At 41.6% G+C, this 12,972-nt stretch overlaps 1 long non-coding RNA gene across 3 annotated transcripts in view; it reads left to right on the forward strand.

Moving 5' to 3' along the window:
- Nucleotides 1-10,747, forward strand: part of LOC121400388 — a 10,837-nt gene extending 90 nt beyond the window's left edge. Inside the window, exons 1-6 of one of the 3 annotated variants that reach the window (XR_005965709.1) lie at nucleotides 3,594-3,638; nucleotides 7,464-7,721; nucleotides 8,477-8,617; nucleotides 8,930-9,521; nucleotides 9,601-9,741; nucleotides 10,057-10,747. This is a non-coding gene — a long non-coding RNA (uncharacterized LOC121400388). Of the gene's footprint in view, nucleotides 1-3,593; nucleotides 3,639-7,294; nucleotides 7,360-7,463; nucleotides 7,722-8,476; nucleotides 8,618-8,929; nucleotides 9,522-9,600; nucleotides 9,742-10,056 lie in introns of those variants that run through there. The other 2 variants (XR_005965710.1, XR_005965708.1) reach the window with 2 other exon arrangements.
- The last annotated feature ends 2,225 nt before the right edge of the window (nucleotides 10,748-12,972 follow it).

A 12,972-nucleotide genomic window follows, 5' to 3' on the forward strand; every position in this document is an offset into this window, starting at 1 on the left:
GCTCTGTATTTAGCAACTGTTTTTTTTTGCGGAATTACAATTAAGTGGAGCAATGAATCTCTTATTCTAGTTTATTTTGAAGTAAAGGGAAACTAAAGCTGCCCCTGAACATGTATCTGTGGCTGTGCATTGCTTGTTATTATACCCAGCCTGTCTAAGGGCATAATAATCCTCTTATTATAATATCTTTTATTAGTGTTTGTTATTCTGCCCCACTCATAGTTCTCATCTCCCCTGGATTTCCCTGTTCCCTTCCCCTCCGGACTTCTGTTATCAGACCTCCCAACAGGGCTGCCATTAGAAATCACGGGGCCCTGTATAACAAATGGCGCCCCCTGGGCCCCGCCCACCCTGGCCCCCAAGCCCCACCCAGATCTCGCCCACTCCACCTCACAGTTAAAAGCCCACACAGACATCAGCGCTAAAAAAGGTAACCCCTCCTCCACACACACACAAGTTATAAAAAGCTATTGATGGTCAGGGCCCCCTTGTAAGTTAAAAAAAAACTGTGGCGCCAGGGCCCCCCATAAAAGTTTTTTTTATAAAAAAAAATTGGTGACCAGGGCCCTCTACAAGTCAAAAAAAAAAACCTGGTGGCCAGGGCCCCCTATATGTTAAAAAAAAAACATTGGTGCCAGGGCCCCTATAAAAGTTGTGTGTTTTTTTTTTCAAAAAACATTGGTGCCAGGGCCCCCCTTACAATTTAAAAAAAAAATTGGGGCCCAGAGAATATTTTTAAAAGAAATAATGGTGGCAGGGGCCTATATTATTAAAATAAAACATTGGTGGCCAGCGGATAAAAAAAATAAAAAGAACTCGTGGCTTCAGGACTTCGCTTCGTTTCGTGGATTCTGGTCTTTTCACCACTTCGGCTGTTCGGGACTCTGAAAGGACGGCACGGCTTCGGCACTGTCAAGGGGAGCCCGGCTCTTTCAAAAACTGCAGCACTGCAGGGCCACTTGTACCCCCCTGATGGCGGCCCTGCTTCCCAACATATGGGAAATATGGCCACGCCCATTTCTGTGGCCATACCCCCTAATTAACCTGTTTATTTTACAAAATTTGGCAGGTTATGAAAGTTTGAACACATTTCTGTGTTTTTTTCCCAGTTATTAGTTTTGATAAGGAAGGTGAATTGCCCTTTAAAGGAAAACTATACCCCCAAAATGAACACTTAAGCAACAGATAGTTCATATCATATTAAGGGGCATATTAAAGAATCTCACCAAACTGGAATATACTGTATATTTAAGTAAATATTGCCCTTTTACATCTCATGCCTTGAGCCACCATTTCGTGATGGTCTGTGTGCTGCCTCAGAGATCACCTGACCAGAAATACTGCAGCTCTAACTGTAACAGGAAGAGATCACCTGACCAGAAATACTGCAGCTCTAACTGTAACAGGAAGAGATCACCTGACCAGAAATACTGCAGCTCTAACTGTAACAGGAAGAGATCACCTGACCAGAAATACTGCAGCTCTAACTGTAACAGGAAGAAGTGTAGAAGCAAAAGACACAACTCTGTCTGTTAATTGGCTCATGTGACCTAACATGTATGGTTTGTTGGTATGGTTGTGAGTACAGTGAATCCTATGATCCCAGGGGGCGGCCCTTATTTTTTAAAATGGCAATTTTCTATTTATGATTACCCAATGGCACATACTACTAGAAAAGTATATTTTTATGAAAATGGTTTATTTACATGAAGCAGGGTTTTACATATGAGCTGTTTTATGCAATATCTTTTTATAGACACCTACATTGTTTGGGGGGTAGAGTTTTCCTTTAAGCTGTGGGTCTAAGGTCTCCCAAGAGATATTTTTATCTTAATTGTTACAATTACTTATTCGCTTATTAGGGCACCTGGTGGCTGTTCTGGGCTCTCTGAAAAAAGTCAATTAAGTTAGAAACTTTGTATCTTTTTCTGGCTGTTCAGTGCAGGAGATGAGAGAGAAAGTCGGGACATTTCAGTAACAATTGGGGACTGGGGGTTGAGCTGGGTATAGCGGGACTGTTGGGAGGTATGTTGGGAGGTATGTGCAGGGCCGCCATCAGGGGGGTACAGGGGGTACACCTGTACCGGGCCCGGGGCTAAAGGGGGGCCCGGCTGTGCTGAAGACCCAAAGTCACACCGAAAATTTTATGTGGAGAAGTGCAAAGTTAGGGATTATCTGCAAATTCCACGATCAGTACACTCAATTTCAAGCTGTGACACAATGCACAACTGAAGTTTTCATTAGCAGTATGAAATTGGCAGACGATCCCTAACTCTGCAATCTCGCCCTGCCCCAGTGCTTTTCAGCCAATGACAGCGTCTCCCTTCCTTATGTCCCGCCCCTGTAAGCACACGGTTCCTCTTTGGGCTCTTTTCTCTATGGCACAGAGAGAGCAGAGTGGCAGCATCCTGGATCTTGCAGAGAAACAGAACATGAGAGAGACAAAGCAGTGCTGTGTATGTTGTGCTTAATATTTGCCTAACTATGACTCTTTGTAGTGTCATATATTTAACTACCACAGACCCTGTGTACAGTGTTTGCCTAGTGCTGGAATCAGTAGAAACCTGGATCCTGTTATATACAGTGTGTGCAATGCCAACTTTTTTCAACTTATGGGGGGGGGTCCTGACCACCAATGCTTTTTATAAAACATTTATGGGGCCCATGGTGCCAATAGTTTTTTTTTTAACTTAAAGGGGGGGGCTGACCACGATGCTTTTTTAAAAAACATTTATGGGGCCCATGGTGCCAATAGTTTTTTTTTTTTAACTTATGGGGGGGCCCTGACCACTGATGTTTTTTTAAAAAAACTTTTATGTGGGACCCCTGACGCCAATTTTTTTGTTTTTTAAATTATAAGGGGGCCCTGACCACCAATGGCTTTTTATAACTTGTGAGTGGGGGGTTTACCATTTTAAGCGGTTGGCCTTGGGGGTGGGCGGGAACCGGGGGGCCCAGAAAATTTTGCTGTACGGGGCCCCGTGATTTCTGATGGCGGCCCTGGGTATGTGTTATGCGGGCCGACCCGATACCCGCGGGTCGTCCTCGCACTGCTCCTCCCGCGTGGTGGGCGGGTTGAACTCTTCTCCTGCTCTCCCCGCCCACCACCTTCAAATGCCGGCTTCTGATTTTATAGTCGCGTCTGCTTGGGTCTAAAAAAGGACCCTGGCGCGGGCTGGAGCAGGGCGGGTTAGATGCGGGTCAGGAAAACCCTGACCCGCACATCACTAGTGAGCAGGGGTGCCCAAAAGGTACAGGGGGCCCCATGAGGTCTTAATTAATGAGTCATTAAAATGTATATTTGTAAAACAGGACAACCTCTGGATATTTTGGAGGCCCCAAAATTAATTTTCTGTAGGGCCCAGTAACATCTAGTTAAAGAAGAACCAAACCCTTGCTATTAAAAACCCCTACCCCCCCTACATAGAACCCCTTCCTGCTCCCCTCCCAGCCCAGGTGGTACCTTTGCTAAATGCCCCTAAGTCTTTACTTACCCCTCGGTGCAGATTTTGTCCATCGGAGTTCACTGGCGCCATCTTCAGGTCTTCTTCTGGCACTTTGGCAATTTCCGTGACTTTCGGAACATGCGCATTTGTCGCTAAACAGAAAATTGCTCCAACTGTGCAACGGGGTATCAGGTAAGTGAATGCAATCACTGGCCTAACTTTTGGCACACCTTTCCCCCTAGTGATCGTGACTTTCCCTCTCCTTTAATGATGCTGCTCTTCTTCCACAATGCAATTTTTTTTTTTGCACCCAAACTCACACATTCAAGTTCTATTTTCAAAAAGTTTAATGTCTGGTATTTCTGAATTTTAAAAAAAACTGGAAAATTCGATTGTAAAAGTTTGCCATCTAAAAGCTGGCGTGGTCATGTAGAAGTCAATGGGAGTTGTCTTCAAGCTCAAGTATTTAGTTGTTTTGAGGGTTTTTATCCAAAAACTTGATCAAATCGAGTTTTCGGGACATGAATTCGACCAATTCGAGTTTTTTTGGGACATGAACTCGATCATGAGAGTGTTTTTCATTAGAGTTTTTGACATTCTGATTTTTTCATAAATACCCAAACATTTGAAATTCGAGTTTATCCGAGGTAGAAAAACCCCTCACACAACTGCCAAATTTGATTCTTGAAATTTATGCCCCTACAACTCCCAGCACCATTTGGCATGCTTCAGTTAGGAGTGGGTCCTGGGAGTTGTTTAGTTGCTGGTTTATATGGTGAACAAAACATAAATAGGGTAGTAAAATAAAGTCTTAAGCTTGCTCACATCTAGTAACCTCTAGCAACCAATCACCAAGTAGATGAGCCCTGTATGCTGCCTGCTCATTGGTTGCTAGTATCTACTTACAATGAATGAATATAGGGTAATGTAAAATAAAGGCTTACGTTTGCCCACATGTAGTAAAACACTACAACCAATCATATGTTTGTTTTTAAACAGCTTACTAGTGAAATTTTTCTCCAGGTTTCTCCGTGAAAAAGACGCCCATAGACGCCAATGGGTGAAAAAAATTGTCGTCCATTGACTTCAATGCATTTGGCGAATTTTTCACCATTTCGTGAATATGGCGAAACAGGTCAGATTCACCCATCACTACAGCTGACACTTCATACTACCTGCTGATCGGTTGCTGTGGCTTACTAGACAAGCTGCAAACTTAGGACCACTTGGTACATTACACCGGAATGTTATAGATTTAACCACACTCACCTTCCAATAGGCCACCCCTTCTGGCTAAAGCCTAAATAAAAAGATAAATAATAAAAGTAATGAAAATAATGCAAATCTAGACTTAAAATGAAATGGATTAACCTGCTGGCGCTGTGGAAATAAACGATGTGTTTTTACAGCGATATAGTCGTTATGTGTAAAAAGGATAATTCCTTAAAGGATAAATAAACTTTAAAAATTAGTACATGTAAAATTGACGAGGAGGCTATTCTAAGCGCTTTTGCAATGTAATTTATTATTTTTTTTTTATTCCAAGATATACATGTACTGTTAATATGAATGAAATTTGTTACAACAGCACCACCTGCTGGTCAGTTTCCCACCAGTCTGACCAACAAGTAGTCAAGGAAGTTGTCAGGAGAAAGAAAGAGGCTGATGTTCTTCTGCTTAGGGAAAACATAAAAACCTTTCTCAAATCTTTCCAAAGCAGAAGAACATCAGAGCAGCCTCTTTCTTTCTCCTGAAAACTTCCTTGACTACTTGGTGGTCAGACTGGTGGGAAACTGACCAGCAGGTGGCGCTGTTGTAACAAAATTCATTCATATTAACAGCACATGTATCCCTTAATATCTTGGAATTAAAGAAAAACAATGAATGAATGTACATTACAAAAGTTATCAAAATGGCAACCTCATCAATTTTACACTCACTTGTTTTTAAGGTTTACTTATCCTTTAAAGGCTCAGTGGAAAGCCGACCAAAACAAGTCCAAAAAAGACTTGCTAGTCAATTGGGATATTGATATTGAAAAGGCTCAGAGAAAATACATCAGTTTGTTGCCATTATTTTAAAAGGTTGTCAGTAATTCTGAAATACCCAATGATCAGCCTTGCTATGTTTTGCAAAATTGTATCCTTATAATGGTAAGACAGAACAACAATTTGGGGGTAAACACAAAAGCAAATGATGGTTCCCAAAATGTTTAGGGAGGAATTAATTTGTCCCCAAACTGATGGTTAGTAGAGAGGATGATCCAAACCTTAAAGTGTATGCTTAAAAAGTTTGTGGAGGATGACCCTAAACTCTGAGATAGATGGTTACCCTACCTTCTTTTTGCATATAGAGAGGTACCCCAAGCCTCTTTGGGTTATTCACCTTTTGAATTACATTATGGAAGACAACCTAGGGGTATCCTTGACGTAATTCAAGAAAACTGGCTAAGTGATGAGCGTAGTCCTCAGTGTCATTGACTACATTGATTGTATAAGACAGAAATTGTACAAAATGTCAGAAATGGCACAGTAAAATTTAGCTGATGCTCAGTCAAATCAAAGTACCTGGTATAACAAACGTTCAAGGGAACAAACATTTAAACCAGGGGATGTACCTTTCATGTCTGTGGTGACAGGGAAGGTTTTTGGGATGCAGGAGGTCCCCACTTTTTCTCCATGTGGGGGTGACAACATCTTTTTTTTTTTTTAACAATTCTTTTTATTGAAACAAAATATATAGTCAGTTAACACATCTGTCATAGATACAATTTTTGTTCAATACTATTTGTATCATGTAAGCATTTTAGTTTTAAAAATAAAAATAAACAACAAAAGCAATAACATGGTGTCTGTGAGATTCTTCGGATCCTTATCATATCATTGAATGTCATTACAATACAGTTCTATCTCAGCATTCCTAGTTAACCACAGTGTATCTATCACCTTACAACAACCTTTATTACTTCGCAACATGTCACCGTTAAAACAATAGAAGTCTGTTCCTAACCCATCAGTTATTCACGTGATATTATCCACTATACTTGTTAAGTTTCACACAATGAAAAGATAGGAAACCAGCAGTCGGTCCCTTGACAATTGCATCTGCCCCCGGATTTTTTTTTTTTTTTTTATACAGGTTAAGGATATTGGGAACACAGTGTATTCAGTTAGTAAGTCAAGGCGGGTCTAGCTCAGGGTCCTGTTCAATCCACAATCCCCACACCTTATTAAATTTCTCAGGACAGCCCCTTTTCATATATGTAAGTTTGTACATTGGTAAAGATTTTTCCACTAGCTGTTCCCAGTCATGAACCCTGGGTCCACCCCTAGATTTCCAGTTTAGCGCAATCAATTTTTTAGCATACATACAGAGTATAGAAATTAGTGTACAGTATGCCCTCCTCGGAGATACGTCTTCTACCTGACTCAATAAAAGTACTCTGGGCTCAAATGGTAGGTGACAACATCTTTATGGGTACCCACAGACAGGGTAGCCAATGGGATAGTCCCCAGTGAACACTGAGGGGTGGGGCCCAAACCCCCAATAGATAGGACAGATGGTTGAAGGCAAGGCACTGTACTGTTCAACCCCCATATGCTGTAGCATGATTGGCAGGTTACCTGTTTGGTGGGAATTCAAATCTACTCTAGCCAATGGAATAGTCCCCAGTGAACACTGAGGGGTGGGGCCCAAACTTCCATGTGGAAACTCCCATAGGAGATTGGTTGCTTGGAGACTAGTTTTTTCATTTCTTGCATCTATTTTGCTTTTCTTTGATCGTTTTGGTTTTTCCTTTCTATTATTTTTTTTTTTTTACTTTTTATATGCTTTTGTACCATTGGAGTTTTTGTTTTATAAGTTACTTCATACAATATATTTTTTTTATCAAAATGGAATCTTCACATCATAGGTAAGTAAAGTTGCTTTTGTAAACTTGTTTATTTAGGACTGGTTTATAACTACCTCTGTTGTGTGCACAGTATTCTTACACAGTATTTTGTCCCCTTTTTATAGCCAAAATCGGGTTGCCCTAGTTTGTCCTCATTGTTTGAAAGTGGACAAAAACCTGACAACCCATCTACAGAGGAAATGTATGAGATTCAGCTCATCTGAGGAGATAAAAAATGTTGCTCAGACTGCCCGGAGACGCTTGTGGGACATCGCTGAGAAGGCTTCCATGTTTGATTTCCACGAAATCCAGAAGCTCATCTCACCTGTTGAATTCTCATACTTTTTGGAAAGCAAAGAATTCCTCATAATGAACTAACCCCGGTATGTAGGCTTCACTTTTTTTTCTAACCATCCGTTTTACTCCTGTGAGGAGAGTCCGTTTCACTCCTCCATAGGATTCTTACTGGTCTAATGATAATGTGTGTGGGCCAGTCTCTCTTCTGTCCTATTTGTTTCAGAGAAACTGGTGAACCGGTGGAATCGGTTCTTACTCTCATTATTTTACAGCGTGGTGACTGCAAAAGTGGTACAGCCTAAACGACCCATAGAAACAGACCATTCCCTTGCTGTGCCAGTTGCATCATCACCACAGCCATTGGTTTGTTTAGATGAGGAGAGAGGAGAAGAAGAAGAACACAGAGTGTGATCCCAACTTAGAGAAATATTTACTTGTATGTTTATGCTAGCTTAAACTTATTCATATATATCGATATATACTATGCTGATAATTCATGGAAAATATTAAAAGGCTGTAAATAGGCCTCTTTGCACTTTAAATGCCAGGGTTGGTTTTGAATCCCAGTCCAGGCCTGGGTTAAGCCATGCACTTTTAGATAGATCCACTCCCCCACCAGCCAAGGTTAAGCTCAGCTGCAACTCTCATACTAATTGGTTGAATATTGGTGGCAGTAACAGGCCAGCCACTTCTGGCCAGACCCAGAAACATGTGAAACTGCTAGAAGCATAGAACAAGAACTGACAGAAGCAATGTATTTACTTGTATTTTTGTTTTAGATTGTACTATTTCTTACATATTAATATACACTGAGTCAATCATTCCTTTGAAAATGATACAGGGCTGTGAAGATCAATTGGGCCTCTTAAAAAAGGCTCAAGATGAAGGAAGCTGGAATATACAATCGGCATCCATTGAACGCCCCACTCCTGACAGCGTTCACACATTTCCATATATTGGGTGTCACTAGGTAGAAACAGGGGTAAGTAACTTTCAAAACTGATGGTTTATGGTCTTCTACTTTTTAGACAAGCTAATCATTTTCATTTTCGTTTAACACCTCTGCTGCTTATTGAGGCCTCTAGTTTCATCAGGTTTTATTAACTTACCCTTCACCTTTATGGGGTAGCTCTGGGGAGGGGTGGCAGAGAATTTTGTCAATACCCTAATACTTTATTATGTGCCCTATTATCCAAGCACACTGAAGGTAATCTCCTAATGTCTTTGCTAATGCAGTTCTATGCCTCTTATCTTTAAAATATCTATTTTTTTCCCCGTGTTTTTTTATTTTAAGGTGGAAGCTGTAGCTAGGTTCCTGTATTTCATGAAACCGCAAGAAGTGAACCTAGAATTTGTGAAAAACCTACACAAAACCAACGAGTTTTTCACAAAACTGCAGGCGATTGTCACGCACCAGACTGTGTTTAATTATTTAAAGCATGTGTAGCGATTTGTCACCTTTCAGATCAACAACACAAACATGGGCTCGACTGATCCGTCCATATACACTGCCTGCAATAACTTTATGAAAGCCACGGACGCCCTCCAAAAAAGACTGAGTAAGGGAATATCACGGGAAGTTGTCAAGAAAAAAAGGAATATCACGTGACCTATATTAACATTTCCTTTCAGCCCTCTGCTTTTTTAGAAGCATTATAAGTAACTTTTTCTTTGATTATTGTCAAGTACAATTCCTTAACCGGTACAATGAAAACACCGGAAGGATGACACCATCTTTTGCACATAGCAAAAGACACATTCCTTAAAGCCATTGATGCAGCTAAAAAGGACAAAATGATCAAGTTAAGTTTGAGATCTCGCATTATCTTGAGGCGTTGCTGGTGCTGAAACACTTGCAGAGACCGGGGGTGGTTCAGAATATGACAGTAAGTAAATATTGCCATAAAGACTTTTGGTGACCTTTCAAAAGAGTAAATCATTCTCTAAAAAAACCCTTACTCCTAGGTCAATGAATGGAAATCAAGAATTCGCCACAGATACGTTAGTGGAAACATTCAGATCAATTTAAACATCATTGGCGTGACAGAGCACAAAACAGCCACTCAACAAGTGGCTGCTTTCTCATTGACAGAGGAGGAAGAAATGGTAAAATCTTTGTAAATTTGCATTGACATTATTGATCACAACTGTTGGATAGCATAGTGATTATATTGTTACATTTGGTTTACTAGTGGTTCATAGTGTATTATGAGCATGTAAGGTCAAAACTGGTGCGTGACGGATCTCCTAAGGACATTTTCTTCTTGTCAACAACTGGGATGAAGCTTTACAATGTTTCAAATGACCAGTGGCTAAACCACCAAAGGTGAATTGCCAAGCCTACACATGTAGAAGGTTTCACTGAGTAGTGTCTTATTACTGTGTATGGAGACACTCACAATTTATCTGTTTTTATTTTAGGTTCAACATACCAAATGTGTCCTCCGAGAGGCACCTTTTTGCTAAATATTTGGCACATTCCAACGCGACAGCAGAGCGGTCCTACCGAGAGAAAACACTGGATGACATATGTCATGCCTCCCTACTGGTCTCAGGAGCAGGTGCAAGCAGAAGACATGACAACCAGACACCTCAATGAAATACACACAGCTTCTGTTTGTCTTTAATTGTGTACCCATACATTTACACACAGAAACGTAACTTTTCTTTTTGAAGAAGTGTAGAATCCCCAACCAGGGATGAAGAACCTGCCATTACATCTTTCAAAAGTGAATGCGACCCAGTGGACCACCAAGAGGAAATCCAGTATGCCTCCCCCTGCAAAATCTGTCTCCTCTCTCTTTCTCTGTGGTGTCAATCACTGTATCCCTGGTGTTCCTTACTTTTCTCTCAATTTCTTTCTTTCTTAACTTAACTTAGTGCTGCCTATGGAGAACTGGAAGCTCACTGGCTGATGCTGGGCTGTAGCCTACAAGAATTGAAGATATTGTGGTTTCCACTTACATGATTTAAAAAGTTACTCCACCATTAGATTACGGCCCTTAATTCCATTGTGCCAAATATGCCTATGATTAAGGGATTGTATCCCGAAACGCGTAGGGCCGTTTGATCCCTGCATGTGCTTGCAATAAAGCCTTTTTTCCCTCTTCAAGTGGAGTGCCGTCCATTCCTTTGGCACAGTTCGAGTAAAGCGGTGGGGACGATGCGGACAGAGCACCCCTGAAGAGGGGTTGGAGCTGCCATAGGAGGGGGAGGCTGAGCGGTCTCCTAGGAGAGACCCTTAATTCCATTATAGTGTGGGGTCCTATCTTGTTTAAAGATACCAATAGTTAGATCCAACAAGTGGATCTTTGCTCAATCTTGCCACCAATGTACTGTGCCATATCGAGAGGATCTGATTGTTTTGTCCCCCAGGCTCCTGATTGGAACATAAGTTGGGTCTTGGGACACCCATTGGCAGAGGACCAATCATCAACCACTTCAGTCCTTGTCTAATGGGATTTTCTAACCCGCCTAAGGGTAAGGGCACCCATCTGCTAGAATTTAAATTGTCGGCAGGATGGCACTCAGAGCACTTCGTCTCACAAGGAAACTTCGGACGACTTTGAAAAGCCAAAGCGACCTGACTGCCATCCCTCCGAAGATTTACATTCTAGCCAGCAGGAAAGACAGTTCAGGGAGATTAGCCACCCGAAGAAGAAGTGATTTGTTGCTGGGCGACTAATCTCCCGAAATAGCAACGTGTGCCCTGGCCCTAATAGATATTTGACAGATTTTCTGGTAAATATCAGTTAGGCAATCTGGAAACCCCCATAGACTTTTTTTGAAGGGGCTAAGTGTGCAGTAGTAGCCCTTTAACGCTCACCCTTTGTAGGTTTAAAGTCTGTAATACAACTCGACATTCAGGCTTATGATGTCAAGGGTGCTTATTTACTAAAACTGTACAAGTCTGCCCCAGTGCAGTTACCCATAGCAGCTAATCAGCAACTAGCTTTCATTCGTTTACCATTCAACACAGAGAGCAAACCTATCATTGGTTGCTATGGGTTACTGCACTGAGGCAGCTTTGCAATGGTCCACGTGGAGATTAATCGCCTTCTACAAATCTACAGGCCACTAATCTCCAGTAAGGGTCAGGGCACACAGGCAGATTCGGGAAGATTAGTCGTCCGGCGACAAATCTCCTCTTCTTTGGGGCGCCAAATCTCTTCTTCGGGGCGTCTAATCTCCCCGACGGGATGGCACTCGGAGCGATTCGTTTTCCGAAGTTGCCCGAAGTTTCCTTGTGAGGCAACTTCGGAAAATGAATCTCTCCGAGTGCCATCAGGCAGGGGAGGCAGTTCAGAGAGATTAGTTGACACTTCCGGTGATGGCGCCTGAGAGAGCGGGAGGGCAGGAGTGAAGCTCTGCGCTTTATCACTTTTAACAGCTATTAAAAATCGGCATTGGACTTCAAATACTTACCAGAAAAGGTTGGACTGTCCTTGTCATCCGTGGTGAGTCTTCCGAAGGATTTTTGCTGTGGTCTGGTGCGGCTGAGGAGAGTTGCAATTGCGACTTGCGACCAGTCAGTGATTCGGATGGCGCTTGCAGCACAGTTTCGGAGATGGAGGCCTGAAAACCTGCAAGATTAAAGAGCACTGGATTTTGACAAAAATTTACGTAAATATAAGTTTATACTCATCGCTTTAATAAGAATTGTATAGCCCTATTGAAGACAAAATGGCGGACAGTTCTTTTGAGTGAGCATTTACCTCAGGATAAATTTGTTTGCCAAGCTTCGTGTTTTGCTTGGTTAGGAAAAGCTTGGAAACTTGTGTTATACCATATAACTAAAGAAGTAATACTGCAAAGTAAGTGACATTTTGTGAAACTGATAACATCTGTTGTGGAGACACGGCTATTGGATTAACGCTCGAATACTTTTCTAACAAGGAAATAGTTGGAGATTTACACTGTATAAGAGTCTAACCTCAAGTAATATTTTATTCACATGTGGATTTGGACTTTTCTCGGAACTTGGAGAGGCATTTCAGTTCGGTTCAGTCATTGTTAAATACTTTGCGACGGAGTGTTGGTGGCACAAGATGGCTGACAAGGATGTATAAGATGCATTTACCTCACGATGTCTGTGCTCTATAAAACTCATAATTCTAAGCGGGACTTATAGTTCATGTACTGCTAAAGTTACAAAACCCAGACTGCAGGTTGCTTGAGAATTCATTTGGAAAGAATATTTGTTTACCAGACAACTTTATGACGCAGTTGTTGGTGACACAAGATGGATGATAAGGATTTATAAGATGCATTTACCTCACGATTTCTGTGCTCAATTAACCCTGCAAGTCTGAGCATAACTTATAGTGTTTGCATTGT

Source organism: Xenopus laevis, chromosome 2S, assembly GCF_017654675.1.
Source record: "Xenopus laevis strain J_2021 chromosome 2S, Xenopus_laevis_v10.1, whole genome shotgun sequence".
In the NCBI taxonomy this organism is placed as follows: domain Eukaryota; kingdom Metazoa; phylum Chordata; class Amphibia; order Anura; family Pipidae; genus Xenopus; species Xenopus laevis.